Consider the following 18,988-nt stretch of genomic DNA (forward strand, 5'->3'; position numbering starts at 1 on the left):
ATGACACCATGGCCCAGATGATCCAACATCCAGAACCGTTTCAAGACAACTGGCTCAGATGATACAGCCTCACGGACTACTCCATGATCCTAAAATTTTCTTTGTTTCCCCAGAAGATACAGCGCCCCCCTCCAGCAGGAAGTAGTAACAAAAGCTACGCCCAAATTCCCAAATATACCAAGCTGACTTTAGAGATGTGTAAAGGTTAAAACCTTCCTTTTTAAGAAAAGAAAAGGGGAAGTGATGTGGGATGGTCTATATGTCAAATGTGTTGCTGATTGGTCAATGAATAAATCACTGATTGGCAGTGGCTAGGCAGGAAGTATAGGCGGGACTAAGAGAGGAGAATTGAGAGAACAAGAAGCTGGGTGAGGGAGACACTGCCAGCCGCCATCAGGACAAGGAAGATGTAAAGTACCGGTAAGCCACAAGCCACGTGGCAAGGTATAGATTAATAAAAATGGATTAATTTAAGCTGTAAGAACAGTTAGCAAGAAGCCTGCCACGGCCATACAGTTTGTAACCAATATAAGTCTCTGTGTTTACTTGATCGGGTTTGAGCGGCTTGGGACTGGTGGGTGAGAGAGATTTGTCCTGACTGTGGGCCAGGCAGGAAAACTCCAGCTACAAAATACTAAAAATTAAAGCTAAATTATAAAAATATTTTATTCAGTAACTATAATTATTAATGATCTCAACATTAACCAAAATATACAACATAGTAGATTTTTAATAACATTACTCATCACTTTATTAAAGAAAGAAACAAACTTCACATTAAAATACTGAAACAACATTGAGGTGAAAGGATAGAGAAAATGTGGAGGAGAAAGGAAAGAGTAGGGAGTACACATAGTAACATATTCCAAATAAGTTATATGCATGTCCTTGTGTTACCCAGTGTCATGTGAAATGAACATACATCACACCCTTATTACCAAAGCCTTCCTCTAGTAACTGCTAAGCATATAAAAAAGAGCAATGTTATTTATATATAGATGATTACATTAATGCTTTTGAATATATGGTGTCCACAAATGTGTACTAAGTTTGACTTAAATCATTTGCTTCTGCTCTAAAATATTTATGAAAGACAATTTTTAAAATCCCTCTTGTAGTTTAAAGGGCAAAGGTATATAATTCAGTAGTTTATTTCTAGTTGATATTTTCTATTATTTTCTGAATCCACTGGCCTATATGCCAAATAAAGGTCTAAGAAATTCTTCAGCTTTTCCCTGTTCCATAAGGGAGAACAACATCACTTCATTATTTGCATGTGTATCATACATCCCATCTGTCTAATGTGTTCTAGTTCATTTAACTTAGAATCATTACTTCCCTCTTTGAAGTGAAACATCCATCACTAATATTTAGAAAGTAGTCAGACACTAAAATTATATTTTTTCTTTTCATGTAAAGATGTGTGTAATTTCTACTTTGCTTTTCAAGACATAGGCTGTATATTTTATCTCTCAATTCCTTAGGGGTTTTGCTGACAAAGTCAGATGAAGAATTTACCTCTTCCCCAGGCTTATAGGCTCTACAATTCTCAAAGACTTACATCAAATATCTGTCAATAATATATTTTAAAACAAAATTCAGAAGTATGCAGTGTACAGGGTTCATAGAAATCTGTCACTGTAAATGTCATCATGTGTTCCAGCAAGTTAAATTCTGTTACAAGCTAACTTTTAAGAGGCCTTCATATATAAACATTGCCATTGGATTAGACCATTGTTTGAGTTCCTCATGGTTGTCATTAAGGATCAAATAAAATAGAATTTCTAGATTCTCCACTATCTAATTTGACTGACTCATGAATGTAAATACAAGTATTTTCCTTAAATCAAATTTATGCTATCTCCATAAATTGTGTTACCCATTCTATAAACATTATTATAGAGAATGATTCTTTGAGTGTGTTTATTAATGTATATTTTCAAAACCATGACAATATAACAACATACTTCATTTAAATAGTGTCAAAACTATTATTATTTAATAATTTTGCTTATCCATCTTTGAGGATAATACTTTGTAACATATACTTTTGTACTAGTATTAACTCATTCAAGAAATGTGATTGATCTTCCACATGTTCTATGAGATCTATATATTATGCTAAAACCTTCTAAAAACTACTCATTGATTTTTTTCCTCTTTACTGCCTTTTTTATTTTTAAATAAATAGGTTATTGTTTTCACTTTCTCTTACTTCAGTACAAAATTTACATTATGCAAAAAAAGAAAAGAAAAACCATGTACAATGGTTGTTTTATATTTTCAAAACATTTGTTATGATCCAAGCTTATTGTCAAATGAAACTTTTGTACTAGTGAATAATTTCTACATGAAACAAGAAAAAGATATAAACATTCATATGATATCAAGCCTATAAAATACACTCTGCTTTTTTATTTACTGATTTACTTCAGAATTTATTTTTTTCCTGCTTTTAGTAGTTACCATCTCTGCTGATATTATCCATCTGGCATATATATCCAAGTTTTAACTAGAATCATTTATATGTTAACATAATCATCTTGGTTCTTAGATGATAACTCTATCATTTTTTTTTCTGAACCTAAGGATACTTTCTTTCTGTAAATTGACTTCCTGTTTTGTGTTTGTTTCTTTTTCCTTTGCTACGCCTCAACTTTCCTCTGTTGGTAAGTCCAAACAGCACTGGGAATTGTGGACAACAGCTATCACACATGAGGGATATAATTCATTGTTTCAACTGTCCATAGAGGAAAATGTGAATTGTGCTGGTGTGATTGTCTGCATCTCTAGTCTTTAATGGGGGAATTTCTTCTGCTCTAGTCCTTGGAAGGATTCTGTTTCATGGAAAGGTTTTGTCTGTAATCCACTGCAATTACTCAGGCTTCTTTGGCAGTGTTTGGAAATTTGGGCAGAAATGTTCTAGATTCTTATGATTAAATCTATCTTTCAGTGAAATTGTCTTTGGGGGCTATGGTCTTTACATCTTTTAAAATCCTTTTTTTGGAGGGTTTATTTGGCTAATTAGTTAATTAACCACTTGTCCTTCCTGTTGTTCCTTGTCCATTGTCATCCAACAATACTTTCTCAGTTTTCCTGGTGCCTATTAGCCACTTGCCTGTTTGTGTTTTTTCTCTTTGGTAGAAAGATGAAGCAGTTTGAGTGAAGAGAAATCTATTTTCGCATTTGATATTATTTTTAATATTATTCTCCAGCAAAGTCTTACTTCTCAGAAAACAAGCAGTTGCTAATGAGAAGTATCTTTGTCCACAACTTCTTCCCCTTCCCTGTCAGGGCAACTATAGACCTTCTTTATTTATCTATCGCTGCTGCACAGTGGCGTAATCTGGAACTTGGACCTGGATGGGATCCTGACACCTAACAGTGTCACTGTTTTTCCTATATCTAAGTTCTCTTCCCCTGTCTCAAAATTACTCAGTTCATGTAATAATTATATTTTACTCTTTTAATTAGTTTATTAGTATGCAATCACATGTGTATCTTGCCCTTAACATATTTATGCTTAGTGTATACCATCTGGTGTATTGGGAAATACAACACCTGGATTCAAATTTTGGATTATAAATTCACTCCAGAGTCTAGCAATATTTTCTTGAGTATATTTCTTTAAATGAGTAATTTTTCTTATTAATCATGCTTAACTTTTTAAATATGATTGCATAAAAGGAGCACTTTCTGCAGAAAAATAAAGTGCATATAATCAAAAAATACCTATACAAAAGAGAAAAGCAGAACAAAATAGAAAAGAGAAAGGTATTAAAGGCATCTGACATCTCCAGGACTTTTGTATCACAGAAGGATTCTAGGTTCTTGTATCCCAGACATGTGTTGTGCAATTTCTAAAGGGTCTTATAATAAAAACCCGTAGCCCAAAATTGGAGTAAATGCTGAAAGATCAGGGGAAACAAGCTGCAGCCACTTCTCACCTCACCAACTCCTCAGCCGAAAGGGGAGGATCCTGTCTCCATGAATCCTCAGACTGAATGCCCCTGAGTCCCCAGCCTAAAGGACTGAGTCCCTGTCTCCTCCTACCTTATATGCCTTTCTCTGCCCAGCCATATCAATACTTGTCGCAACCTTCCTAGTGCTGGGATTAATGGTGTTTGTGCTTCTCAAATACTGGGAGCAAAGGCATGAGATCCCAAGTACTGGGAATAAAGGTGTGTGTCACCACTGCCTGTCTCTTTTTCTCTTTTAAACTTGATTAATCTCCTGTAGTCCAGGGTGGATTTGAACTCATAGAGATCTAGAATGATCTCTGCCTCCCAAGTGGCAGGATTAAAGGTGTATACCACCACTGTCTTGTCTCTATTTTTAATCTAGTGGCTGGTTCTTTCCTCTGACCTTCAGGAAAATTTTATTTGTTAGAATACAAAAAAAAAAAAAAAAAAAAAAAAAAAAAAAAAAACACAGACATATACATAGTAACAAGAGGCTTAATTAGGAAAGGATGCTCTGCTAACCAGGTATAGAGTAGGGAGAATTCTCTGATTCAGTGAAACCAAGTGAATATGTATTGTTGACATGAGCCCAGTCATGACAAAGAACAAAGTCACAAACCCATGTGAGACTGGCAAAGCATTTTCCAACATTGGATAGGCTCAAAGTTGGCCAAAGCTTTTCTTCTTTGGTCCAATTATAAGTGTTTATGAAGAATTGTTCAGTATGCAAAACAAACAAGCAAAAATCTAGCAACTATGTCTTCCTCCTTCTCTTTACAGACAGAGGTCTCCTACAAAGACTAGGGAACATCTCTTCCTGTGCTCTACCTAATAAATGCACTCTAGGCACCAATCACTCAGTATACAACTGACCTGAACCCATCTTTTCTGTGTCCAAGTGTCTGAGTTTGCTTTAGTGTCTGTCCTTCCTTGATCCCCTCACTTCCCCTAGTAAGGGTCCTGGAACTCAAGCCATGTGAGACACAGAAATCAGGCACATATTAGTAGGAGAAGATATACTTCCAAAGGAAGAAGGGGGCTAGAGTGGAGGAAATTTAGAAGCTATATTGACGCATTGTGCAAAGTAACTTACAGTCACTTTTTTTGAGGGGATTGGATAATTGGACTTGTCTGTGTACATGAATTTTCTATTGTATCTACTACTACATAAAACTTCCTGCATTATGTCTCATTAGTTTTTTTGATCATGGCCTATGGCTGTACATTTTACATTTATAAATGAGCCATGGGTTATGTTTGTACATACATATCAGTGTCTTGAGCCAGTTGTAGGCAATCCCTGTATGAGTTCACAGCTTGACAAATTACCAACTTCTTTTTCTCATATGCTAATATTATGATGTTTTCCAGACTTGACTCTCCATGTGATTCTTCTGCCTCACTTCAACTCAGAAAATAAGTGCATTGTCCATGTTTACATAGTTTAATTTTATGCAAAGGAGAAATCAAGAGGGAAAGAGAAGGAACAAGGCACATCTTCACTCTCACCTGTGGTAGCCAGTATATCACTGTTGACTACATCTTAAAACCTTAGCTTTAGGGAAACTATTGTTTTATAAACTTGCTTAAATATTATATATATATATATATATATAGTGTATGTATAATAACAAATATATGTATACATATATGTAAATATGCACAAGTGCATAAAATACATATTTCTATATTGTTAATGGAATTATATAATGTAGTAGGATCATATTCCACATCAGCAGCCATTGATTATGTAACTGAACACCCAGTGCCAAGCAAGGGATACATCCCCTCAAGTCATTAAATGTGTGATCCAAAGACCTACCCAAACCAACACAAGGTTTGTCATTCCCTTCTTTGCCTACCAGAGCATGATGTTAAGACCTTTTTGCTAAAAAAAGCATATTCTTCTTACAGAACATAGAAAATTCAAGTTTGTACTGACCTGGAATTGCTGTCCTGGGGGCTAGCTTTCACAGCGTTAGATGATGCTGTGCAAGCTACCAGGGAGATAAGAAGATTCCTACCCATCAGTAAAGTTTGAGAACTACAATAAAGACCAGACTGGCAACATAATCCACCATGGCGTGGCACTTATATTTTGCAGGTAACAATTAAAGAAAGAGAGACTATGTATTTGAAAGAGAGAAAGGCGCATATACGAGAAGGTTTTGATGGAGTAAAGGGAAGAGATCTAATTTGTCTCAAGGCTACTCAGTTGCAGGGACTCATGCCTGTTACTGCATACCTATAGAGAAACCAAGGCTGTAGAGGACATAAGCTGTATGGAAGAACATACCACAACCATGTTATTGAAGCAATATAGTAACCAGCAGCTTTTTAAAATACTCATCCTCATACCCATAGAATAGAGAAGGTCTCAATGTTCTTCAACAAAGAAGCAGCTGCTAGAAAGATCCACAGCTATTGAAATGCAAAGAATAAGTAATCAATGTATGCACGGCCCCAATTGGGACATCTAAACCGAAATCCATATCATGTTACATGTACATATATGTTTTCACGTTTGACGATTTGATATTGGATAACAAATAGATGTGTTCTTCCCAGTGGACTAAGATGGCTGTATTTATATATTTAGGAACACACACATATACACACAAACAAACAATTAAAGAAAGAGAGACTATGTATTTGAAAGAGAGAAAGGGGAATATATGGGAAGGTTTTGATGGAGTTAAGGGAAGGGATAAATGATGTAGTTAAACAAAACATCTAAAATGTACATTAAGGCTATGGGAACATCAAGGTTACAGAAAAGTGAGTGGAAAGCTTATAAGATCCCGAGTGAATACTGTTAGATACTCTATTCTGGACAGAAGAGGGATGTTGGACAGGACCTGAAAATACCACACTAGTTGACACCCCTGTGGTTGGTTGTTTCTGCTCTTTTGGCGGGCCTGCCACCCAGCTCCCAAATAAATCACACAGGAAGGCTTATTCTTCTTGTAAATGCCTGGCCTTGGCTTGGCTTGTTTCTTGCCAGCTTTTGTGAACTTTAAATTAATCCAACTGTCTTCTGCCTCTGGACTTTTACCTTTCTCTATTTCTGTATACCTTTCTTAGTTACTTACTTCATTGGTTGCTCTGTAGCTGGATGTCTGGCCCCTGATGTCCTTCTCCTTCTCTTGCTCCTGGATATCTCCTCTCCCAGATTTATTCTCCTATTAATTCTTTCTGCTTATCAGCCCCTCCTATCCTTTCTCCTGCCTCGATAGTGGGTGTTCAGTTCTGTATTAGACCATCAGGTGTTTTAGACAGGCACAGTAACACAGCTTCACAGAGTTAAACAAATGCAACATAAACAAAAGTAACATACCTTAAAATAATACACCTCAACATAAATGGAGGTAAATTTCACAAGGACCTATTCCTATATAAAATGCTGCACAGAGTCAAAAGCTGCTAAGGGGGGGGGGGTCAACAGAATCCTACTCCCCGGAGGCCAGCCTTAAATACTTGCAAGTGAGAGCAACACTAACTGGACTCAGTAAGTAAAAGTACACATACATATGAAAATTAAAGAGTATAATAATTCATATATTAACATTGGCATATTTGATGTATTCATGTACACACAGATGTAGATATTAATAAAAGAAATTAAAGGAAATGATTGACAAGGTTTTTTTTTATGTGAGTTTAAACCTCACACAAATAACAGTGGAAAATGAACAGAAAAATAGAAGTAAAGATGAACCACCTTTCTCTATATCTTCTATCACAAGGAAACAAACCAAATTTCTACTAGCACACATTCCTGCAAATATCTCATTCATTGTATTTTACTTATTTCCAAGTGTCTTCCCACTCCCTAACTAAATTTGATATTCTCCATATGCCCATGACACTTTCATTTCCAGATTGATAGTGACTTAAAATTTCAGGTGATTTTTTTTTCTTTTTTGAGTTTTTGAGACAGGGTCTCTCTGTGTAGTTCTGGTGCCTGTTCTGGATCATGCTCTGCAGACCAGGCTGGCCTTGAACTCACAAAGATCCGCCTGGCTCTGCCTCCCATGTGCTGGGATTAAAGGCATGCACCACCACCACCTGGCTCAGGTGAAATTTTACTAGTCACCACGATTAATGTTTCCACTTTATTAATTGAGAAATATGATGATTAAAGTAAACATAAATGCAGTGGCTTCCGTGTTATGCTGAGTATCATGTTTTTCATTTTGTGGCACATCATGTGATCATTTAACTCTTGTATAATTAATATAATCATCACATACACATCACACATGAAAATACCCCAGGACTGGAGGTACTTGATTTTGTCACCTGTATGTACTTAGAAGATGAAAATTCAAGCACATAAATTAATAAAATTGTTGACTATTATGAGCATCTCAAAGGAAAAGTCATTGGCACCAGGATGCTGTTGCAAGCTATGTTGGAGGGGCTGCATCTTTACATGAAAGTTCTGATTACAAAATATGTGTTCATATTACATTGGAATATGTAAATAGAGGAGTGGGTTATGTAAACATAACAAATTATTTCTGTTATAGAAAAATAAAATTCTGAGTGAGTACTGACCTCTGAAGGATCCTTGAATTGCTTTCAGGATATCTATGTTGAGGTTCAGATTTTCACTAATCCTCTAGACATAATGAGAGAAATTGTTGCTAGTAGCAGCATAAATTGAACGAATGCTCAGCGATATTAGTAGGAACTATATTCATTCCCATCACACACTTGTTGAAGTTAAATGTTTTCATTATATCTTAATATTTTAGTATGTTTTTGTTATTCTGACCAACAACATGAACCTGTCTTCTCTCTCCCTCACTCTCTCTTCTCCTTCTCTATCTCTCCTTCCCTCTGTGTGTGTGTGTGTGTGTGTGTGTGTGTGTGTGTGTGTGTGTGTCAGTGTCTGTGTTTGTGAAGGCCAGAAAAATCAACCTCAAGAAGGGAATAAAGTCTGTGGTTGTCTACATTGCTAAATGGGCTAGTCTAGATTGCTAAGTGCCTCTAAGGATGCACCTGCCTCTGCCTTCTCAAAGCTTCAGTTACTAGAATGCATAACACCATGTCTGACCTATGGGTTCTGGGAGATCTTACCATGTGTTCAGCAAGCACTGCATGAGATAAGCCATCTCCCCAGAATCTGGACTTACTCTGAGAATAGCTTACTATAAAACACCAAACCTGTGCTAGGGAAGATCACATGTATGATCATTTGTATGACGATGAGGAGACTCTTTTGTAACGCCAATAGTGTGACTAAAATAAAACAGGAGTTCATAGGGTATGCTTATGAAGGGCATTTCTGTTTACATTGAAAAACACATAAGAAGAGAGAAAAGCCCTGTAAGGAATTAAATATACAGGGAGAATATAAATATTATACTGACCAATTTCATTTTAAATGAATTATTTCACAGTTAAAACACACCTCGGCCAAATCTAAGATAATCATTTTGTTTCTGTTCCAAAATTGGTTCCCTACTGCGCTGTATCTATAACACTTTTGAGGGCAATTCCATTGGGATATTAAGAAGACAACATTTGGTATATATACATATATATATATATATATATATATACTATTTTGTAGTAAATATATATAATATTTTATAGTAAAGAAACAATTTTATGCTTTAATTATAATTTAATTTTATGCTTTAATTATAGATTTAAATTGATCTCTATTGTCTGCTAGTTTATCAGAATTTAGTCCAAAGAGATTTATAAATTATAAAACTTATAAAAATTTTTTTTCATTCCAAGTATTTTAAATTTGTAATTGACACATACATAATTAACTAATAAATATAGACAATGCCTGAAACTAGGAAGAACTAATTTATGATTATAGTTGTAGAGTTAATTTAAAGGCTAACACATCCTTTTTTTTTTCTTTCCATGGAACAACTTTACCTTAGATTTCATTCCTAGCCCCAAGCTCTCAGAACACTGGTAGACAGATGATGGCTGACCAGAGCACTTAAAAATAAAATCAGATACCCTTAACAAAGGCATTTCCCACATCAAAAGTCTAGATGGTCACTTTATTATTTAGGCAATTGCAGCCAACAACCAGAGGAAACAATCTTCAGTCCTTCTGGCAAGTGAGGATGGAATTCAGTCTCCATGCCATCAATCATTATTGACTGCTATCCTTAACTTTATGTTGGAATTTTTGAAGGCTTTATTTTTCTCATCTGATGACTTTTCTTACAAAAATGGCCAGACTGACCCTGAAAACATCCCTCTAACATTTTGCCTACATAAACCATGTTCAATCTTCAAATAAATGACCATTTTATGTCTAGATGAAAGATTCAAGAAACACAATGGATGGATATATTATTTTTCTCAGAGTCACTAAGAGATATATTAACAAAGGACTTTAAGTTCAGACTTCTGATAGAAACTCTCCATTAGGCTATGCCTCCATTCAAACACAAATGCAGATTTGAATGTGCCCCTTCATTCAGTTTTCCATAGAAATTCTTAGTCACATTGAATGATCAAGAACTGATTTTGTGTACAGTGGATTGTGTGTGTGTGTGTGTGTGTGTGTGTGTGTGTGTGTGTGTGTGTGTGTATGTATTGCTAGATGAAGCTATTGCTTTCTGTTTTATAATAGTTTTATTTTTCTTTGAATAGTAAAAGTATTTTAATTTTCGCTTTTGCTAATTTTGTAACTGTCGTAAATTTCAGAGTGCATGGCAATTTACTGCTTTCTTTCAAATCCATTTAACAATGACAATTTGCAATGTTGTTCCTACTTCTAGTATATCCTTGTGTTTTTATCAAATGACTTGTAGGAAAATGACAATGTTTCATGTCTAAAGGGTGTGTTATTTTACTCTGCTCCCTGGTGTTCTGGAACTCTGTGAGAATGAGCCTGGGATTGCCTGCTTTTATGATTGACTCTATATTGTATTATCTACACTTAAAAAATGAATTGTTTAATCCAGAGTTTAAAAGTTGCATTAAACAAGTTTAAATGGCAATATAATTTTTTAAGAGTTTACTTTCTATGATGTGTATATGGGTGTTTCTCTGTCTTTATGTGTGTCCTGTGTGTGTGCAGTGCCCTTGGAGACCAGAAGAGGGCATCAGGTCCTGGAATTGGATTCTTTACCTGGAACTTAATTTACCTTTGCAGATCTTATGGGAAAAAGTAAATGATCCAAATACGCCTTCCCATAATATGTAACATATTATAATCAGATACATTCCACAAAACAAAACTGTACCTTATATAAACCCCAACTTATTCAAGCTTTCTATGCCATATAAAACACTATATTTTGAATTTTTACTGATAAATTCTTCCTATAATGTATAATTACACAGACTATAGGAATGCTCTTAGAAACACACATTGTATTGTTAATAATTATAAAATAATTTGACATAAAAAATTAGAACACATTGCATTTAAAGTACACACACACATTAAATTTCATTCAGTTATTATGAAGTGCTTTAATTTGGCACTATAGTTATAAATCATTTCTAGTATAGAGCAAATAAAAATATAAGAGCATTAACACTATGAAGGTATTTTCACTTTTGCTTCAATTTTTCATAAACATTCTTATTTTAGACATTTTAAGCATAGAAAATTCATGGTATATGCTCTTTGTACTATTATTTACATTTCAATATTTCCTGATTTACCAAGTGCATTTCAATTTGTGAAATATTTATTATTACAATATGGAGTTTGATTTAGCATGAAAAGAGAAATTATAGCATATAGCATATGCACTTGCCTATAAAAACATGCAATTTATACATTTATTTCATTTTATCTTTAAAAATGTTTGTATTTTACTGTTGTGTTGAAGTAAGCCATGATATAACTACAATGGTTTTAGAGGTATATTCAGAAAGAAAAATCATAAATTTTCATCTAAACTTGAATAAATCCAGAAATTTTTTGTCAAGCATATTATAAAATGAAAATTGTTTTGATATTTAAAATATCAAGTATGGTATTTCTCATTTTTGTTTTGTGGAATGAGAAATATGTGTGATATAATATTGGAAATCATATTTGAAATATATACTTTCAGAGAAGGAGAAACTTTTTCTCTACTGTTTCTTGATAATGATTCCAAGGTTTTTAATACTAGTAATTAAATATATCATCAATTAGGAATAATTAAATGCAAATGACTATGAGTTAGAATTGTAATGAACAAAACTTGATATCAAAAACATTTTATACAACCTCTGTCTTCCATAGTATTCTTTGTAGGAATACTAGAATTTAAACATATGAACTTTTGCATGCTGAATACATACATCCCAGAAACCTATAACAACAAGCTATTGTTACTAATTAAACATGAATACCAACTATATTTCTAGCATATGTTAGAAAAATTTATATGTACACAGCTAAGTTAATATTGTGCGTACATGATGAACTTTAGGATGTTGGATCATAGATTATAAGGGCATTAAATATGTATGTATTTTTCCAGAAATTCTTATCAACCATTACATTTAAATTGATAGTTGACAGGTACCATAGTGATTATCTTATTAAATATTATTGTTTTAAAAAAATAGGGAATATAGTAGAATGATAGAATTAGCATTTAATATGTTCCTGTGGTGAAATTCAGGATATGGCTACAAATGTTATTTTGAGGAAAATAACTGTGAAATGGTTATTTTTTAAACACATTCTTAGTTAGCAAAAATTAGCATTCACAGATTTAGGTATTCAAAAGATTTATTTGGTTTATTTTCTGTGTATGAAAGTTTTACCTTCATGTGTGTATGTGTAGTACATGTGTACGGTATCCAGGGAGCCACCAGAGAATGTTGGATCCCCTGAAATTGTAGTAAAAAATGGCTGTGAGTCAACATGTATGGAGTACCAAACCCAGGTCTGCTGCAAGATTATCAGTTGCTCTTACAAACTGAGGCATCTCTCCAACCCCTGAACATTTAATTTTTTTCTTTTTTAAAATTTTATTTTAAAATAAGGTTTTTTTTTCATTTACATACCAATCCCAGTTCTCCCTCCTTCCCCTTCTCTTGACTCCCTGCCTCCTCCCATCTCACCCCTTGTCCATTCCTCAGAGAAGGTAAGGCCTCCTTTGCTGGGTTAACAAAGTCTAGCATACTAAGCTGAGGAAGGACCAAGACCCTCCCCTCTGTATCAAGACTGAGCAAGATATCCCATTCTAGGGAATGTGTTCTCAAAAGCATTTCATAAGTCCTGGTCCCACTGCCAAAGGCTCCCCAAACAGATCTAGCCACATAGCTGTCACCTACACACAGAGAGTCTAGTTCAGGAAAATAGTTAAGAGCTCCTGGGTAAATTGGAGGGGAGGGGCAGAACAGGATGGAGGCTGGGAACAGGAGGGACTGAGATGGCCTAGTTGAATGTGGAGGAAGGAATCAAGAGGGAGACCAACAAAAAGGATATCTCAGTAGAGAGAACCATTAGGGGGTTAGGGAGAAACCTGGTGCTAGGAAAATCTCCAGGAATTCACAAGGATGAAACCAGTTAAGACTCCTAGCAATAATGGAGAGGGTGCCTGAACTTACCTTCCCATATAGTAATATTAGTGACTACCCTAATAGTCATCATAGAGCCTACATCCTGTAACTGATGGAAGCAGATGCAGTAATCCACAACCAAGCACTGGGTTGAGCTCCTAGACTTCAACTGAAGATAGGGAGGAGGGATCACAGGAGCAAGTGAGGTCAAGATCACGATTTGGAAAACCACAGAGACAGCTGACCCAAGCTGGTGGGAGCCCATGGACTCTGGCCTTTCATCTCGGGAACATGCATGGGACCAAACTGGGCCCTCTGAACATTTAATTTTTAATGTTAACTTTAAGTGTAAACACTTTGCTTATTATATTATTAAGAAATATAGTTAATTTATGTGCTATCTAAATATTAAAGCATTAAGTTTAAAACAAGACATATGTTAGATAGAATGCAACATCACTCCTCATGTATCTATCACCTATGGAAGTAATATGAAAAAGTAGCTATTTCAATGGTTTTTGTTCAAATGAAGTAATAATATTAGATTCAAAAAAGAAGCAAACCCAATGTGTATTCTTAATTGATTGTTAACACAATGCTTGAAGTGAATAATGCATTGCATAAAGGTACTGAGTAAGCCTACTGATGATAATAGTGAAAAAAAAAAAAACTATAACCAACTCATTCATATGGTTTAACAAAGAAATGACACCATTTACCCCTTTAAGCCATTGGTCAAATTTACCGACATCGTATTTTGGAAGAGAATAATTCTGAATGACTTAGTAATCTTGACATGTTCTCATGATGACTTACATTTGGTCTTGCTGTATGTATGATGACTGTTTGAATATGGCTGTGAAAAGTAGCATAACTAATCTTGACTCACATGAACACAACTAATTGATATTTCCCTTAGAAAAGAAACTTTAGATAAGAACGCAAAATCACTGAGTGATATATAAATGCTCACTAGCCATTGCTGCTTTTTTTCAACTTTTAGACTGAAATAGGGAAAAAATTGTCTTCTCATGTCATAGAGGGGGAATGTTCATTGAAAACAAGACACAAAAAAATTACCTGAAGAGAAGGGCAGGCCTCTCAGTAAAATGCATACATTGGATTTCAGAGGATAGAAATTAAACAATCACTCTATTTGTGATATGACAAGGAAGAGCAGCCTTCACCAGCATGCTCTGGAAGCTAGTGTTTACTCATTTGAAGCTGCCTTCTACTTCCAACCATCATCACCTACCAGGGTGGACCTCTGAAATCAAAGTTGATGTACAGGCATCATCAGAGAGGACCATCAGAGTATTTCAGTGACCTGACCGATTTCTTCTGCATTTATTAAGTTTAAGAAATATTCAATTGTTGTTTAGAAATTTCGAAATTGAAATAATCATGAAATCTCCTTAAAACATAGCTTTAAAGATTTGTTGATACGAATAGCTACATTGTAATCAATGTATTTGTTGCTACTCATCTTTTGGCGATAGAATTGAAGAATTCAAAGAAAATGAGTACAAAGCACTGAGCACACAAGCATCTGTTTTTTTCTTTTTCTTTTGGCTAAAGAATTCAATGTGGTGCTCTTATACAAAAGTGGAAACAATGATGGGATTGATTTTATTCCTCCAAATCCTCCCTCCAACTTTTCCTAGCTATTGTGGATAGAGCAGAGATGAACATGACTAAGCAAATATCCAAGGGGTAGATGCAAAGTCTTTGGACATTCACAAAGGAATAGTATAGCTGGTTCATATGATAACTTTCTGTTTGTTTGTTTGATTGTTTTTTGCATTTTGAGGATTCTCTACATTGATTTGCATTTTGCGGTTGCAACAGCTTACAATCCCAACAACAGAGAATGAAGGTGCCCTTTTCCCTATTAATATTTACCTGTCAAAACCCCTAGTATGGTGGTATAGGATTGTATTCCCAGTGCTTTATCACTTGGAAAAGGAGTCTTAGGCTATATACCAAACCATAGGTCAGCCAGAGCAATTGAGACTCTTAACCACAACAAAAATACCCATTTGCATGTTCTTAAAAGATACATCTTATCAATAATATCAAATTACATGCAAAATAAAATTATTGTTGATAAAATATACTTGAACCAGTAGCTGATACTGTACATGTGATACAAAAAGGTTTCCAACATCTCTGCATTGCACTCATAACATTAGCCACAGTACTTTGGTCCACAAAAGTTAATTTCATAAAAGTACTTGCTCTAATAATTAAACACACATACACAGGCACACACACATACATACACACACACAAGCACATATGAGAGAGAAAGATAGAGAGAGGAGGGAGAAGAGGGAGGGAAGGGGGAGACAACTTGTAGTGTATTTAAAAATCAATATAATATTAAATTGTAGTCTGATTCTAAATATTATTACATAGAGGTCTGAGCCCTTGATGATTTGAGTTTCCTACAGGTAAATTCACAGAGGATACTCTATAGAATTACTAAGATTACTGCTGCTGTGCTAAAAGTTCTGTGAACAAGCCAATATGTGTATACAGTAATGCATTTTTGGCTTGGACTTCAAGATTCTACCTCACATATTCTCTGTAGCTAGGGGAAGACATTTTTTCAAGTGAGTCTGAAGATATAATGTTAAAGTATTTGGTTGTTTTTTCCAGACCAAGTTTACATTCTTTTTACTATGCTATGGTTAAAAGAAAGAAAATAACATCACACACTGCCAGGCTTTTCAACAGTCCCTCATTCTAAGGTCTAAATACTATATTATTCAATTAATTACTAAAATTTACTAATATTATTACAAATTATGTGATTCATTATTCCCTAGGAGAGAGAACACAATAAACCCCATGATAGAGGTACAATGGAAATAGTTATTTCAAGCATAAAAACTTTAGAGAAAAATGAAAACAGCACAGATATGTTCACCACATGAATAGGTGTGATCTGGGCTGTTAAGGTTAACATGAAGTTAAAGTCATGCCACTAATTAATGAAGTAAATCTTATGATATTTCATATACTTACTTTGTGTTATTTACATGAAAACATGGTCATTTCAGAGTTTCTTATCTTGTATAGGTTAGGAAGCCTAATAATTGTAAAACTGGCAGCAGAAAAAAGAAAGAAATCTAAACATCAAATAACCACCTTTCCAAATGAGAAAACATTTTGACTTCTCCAACAAAAACAACCTTCCATGATATGTCTGGCTTTCTGTAGAGAGAAGAGTGGGGTATTATGTTAGGAAATGAATCTATATAATAGACTGACAAGGTTTTCAACCAATACCAGCATATCTTCATCACTTTAGTGAGATTATACCTATTACAAAGAGTTCTTATATTCTAGCCTGAGAAAACTATTACCTTCTAATCAATTCAGTAGAAAAGTGGGGAGATGGCTGCCCCAGTTGCCAGCCAGCAGGGAAGTCCTGCGAACAGACTCCCCCACCAAAACCCCACATTGGACTCTGCAATCTAGAAGACCCACATCCTACCCCAAACCTACCCAACCCCCTGTAATGCCAATGGCTTCCTGAGACACAGAATCTGCCAGCTTTCATTGGACCAAGAGCAGCTTCCTGAGACACATAACCTGCCAGCTCCAATTAGACCAAGAACTGTGATTGGACACGGAGTCCCTGAGACACAGACACAACAAGCACAGATTGGACAAAGAGCAGCTTGCTTAGACACAGACACCTCTTGCACCTATTGGAGGAAGAGATTGATAAATGTCAGTGCAAAAATACGTACAACAACACAAAGAGCAATATGGCACCACCAGAACCTAGTGGTTTTACAACAGCAAAACCTGAACATCACAACATAGAAGAAGCAGAAGAAAGCAATCTTAAAAATAACTTTATGTAGATGAGAGAAGCCTTTAAGGAGGAAATGAAAAATTTCCTTAAAGAAATTGAGAAAAAGACAAACAAAAAAATTGGAATAAATCAATAAATCCCTTAAAGAAAGCCAAGAAAACCATGAAAAAGCAATTAAACAGTTGAAGGAAACAGTTCACAAGCTGAAAACTGAAATAGAAACAAGGAAGAAGACACAAACTGAGGGAATATTGGAAATAGAAAAACTGAGTAAGCGAACAGGAAACACAAATGCAAGCATAACCAATAGAATAGAAGAGATGGAAGAGAGAATCTCTGGCATAGAGGATACAAAAGAGGAAATTCATCAGTCAAAGAAAACACCAAAGCCAAAAAAAAATCATAACACAAAACATCCAGGAAATCTGGAATACCATGAAAAGGCCAAACCTAAGAACAATAGGGATAGAAGAAGGAGAAGAATACCAACTCAAAGGCACAGAAAATGTGTTCAACAAAATCATAGAAGAACACTTTCCTAACTTAAAACAGGAAATGCCTATAAAGATACAAGAAGTTTATAAAATGCCAAATAGACTAGATCCCCCCAAAAAAGTCCCCTGGCGACATAATTAAACCACTAAACATACAGAATAAAGAAAGAATATTAAGAGCAGCAAAGGAAAAAGGCCAAGTGACTTATAAATGAAGATCCATCAGAATAATTCCTGAATTCTCAATGGAGACTCTGAAAGTTTGAAGGTCCTGGACAGATGTAATGCAGACACTAAGAGACCATGGATGCTAGCCTAGACTAATATATGCAGCAAAACTTTCATCACCGTAGATGAAGTGAACAAGACATTCCATGACAAAACCAGATTTGAACAATATCTATCCACAAATCCAGCCCTATAGAAAGCAAAAGAAGGAAAACTCCAACCTAAGGAAGTCAGATGTACCCATGAAAACACAGGCAATAGATAACACCACAGCAGTAAATCCCAAAGAAGGGAAATACACACACACACACACACACACACACACACACACACACACACACACTACCACCAAAAGATAACAGGGATTAACAATCACTGGTCATTAATATCCCTTAATATCAATGGGAATAATTCACCTATAAAAGGACACAGACTAACAGAACGGATATGAAAACAGAATCTATCCTTCTGCTGCATACAAGAACCACACCTCAATTTCAAAGACAGAGAGTACCTCAGAGTAAAAGGCTGGGAAAAGAGTTTTTAATTAAATGGACTAAAGAAGCAAGCTTGTGTAGCTATGCTAATATCTAACAAAATAGACTTAAAACTAAAATCAGTCAAATGAGAACAGGAAAGACATTACATATTCATCAAAGGAAAAAAATCCACCAAAGATGAAGTCTCAATTCTGAACATTTTTGCCCCAAATACAAGGACACCCACATATGTAAAAGAAACATTACTAAAGACTAAATCACACACCAACAGTGGGACACTTCAACACTCCACTCTCACCAATGGACAGCTCTGCCAGACAGAAACGTAACAGAGAAAAGAGGGAGTTAACAGATGTTATGACTCAAATGGAATAAATAGACATCTATAGAACATTCCACCCTAACAAAAAGAATATACCTTCTTCCCAGCACCTCATGGAACATTCTCTAAAATCGACCACATACTTGGTCACA

This window comes from Peromyscus californicus, unplaced genomic scaffold, assembly GCF_007827085.1.
Source record: "Peromyscus californicus insignis strain IS unplaced genomic scaffold, ASM782708v3 Scaffold_23__1_contigs__length_62951481, whole genome shotgun sequence".
Taxonomy (NCBI): Eukaryota; Metazoa; Chordata; class Mammalia; order Rodentia; family Cricetidae; genus Peromyscus; species Peromyscus californicus.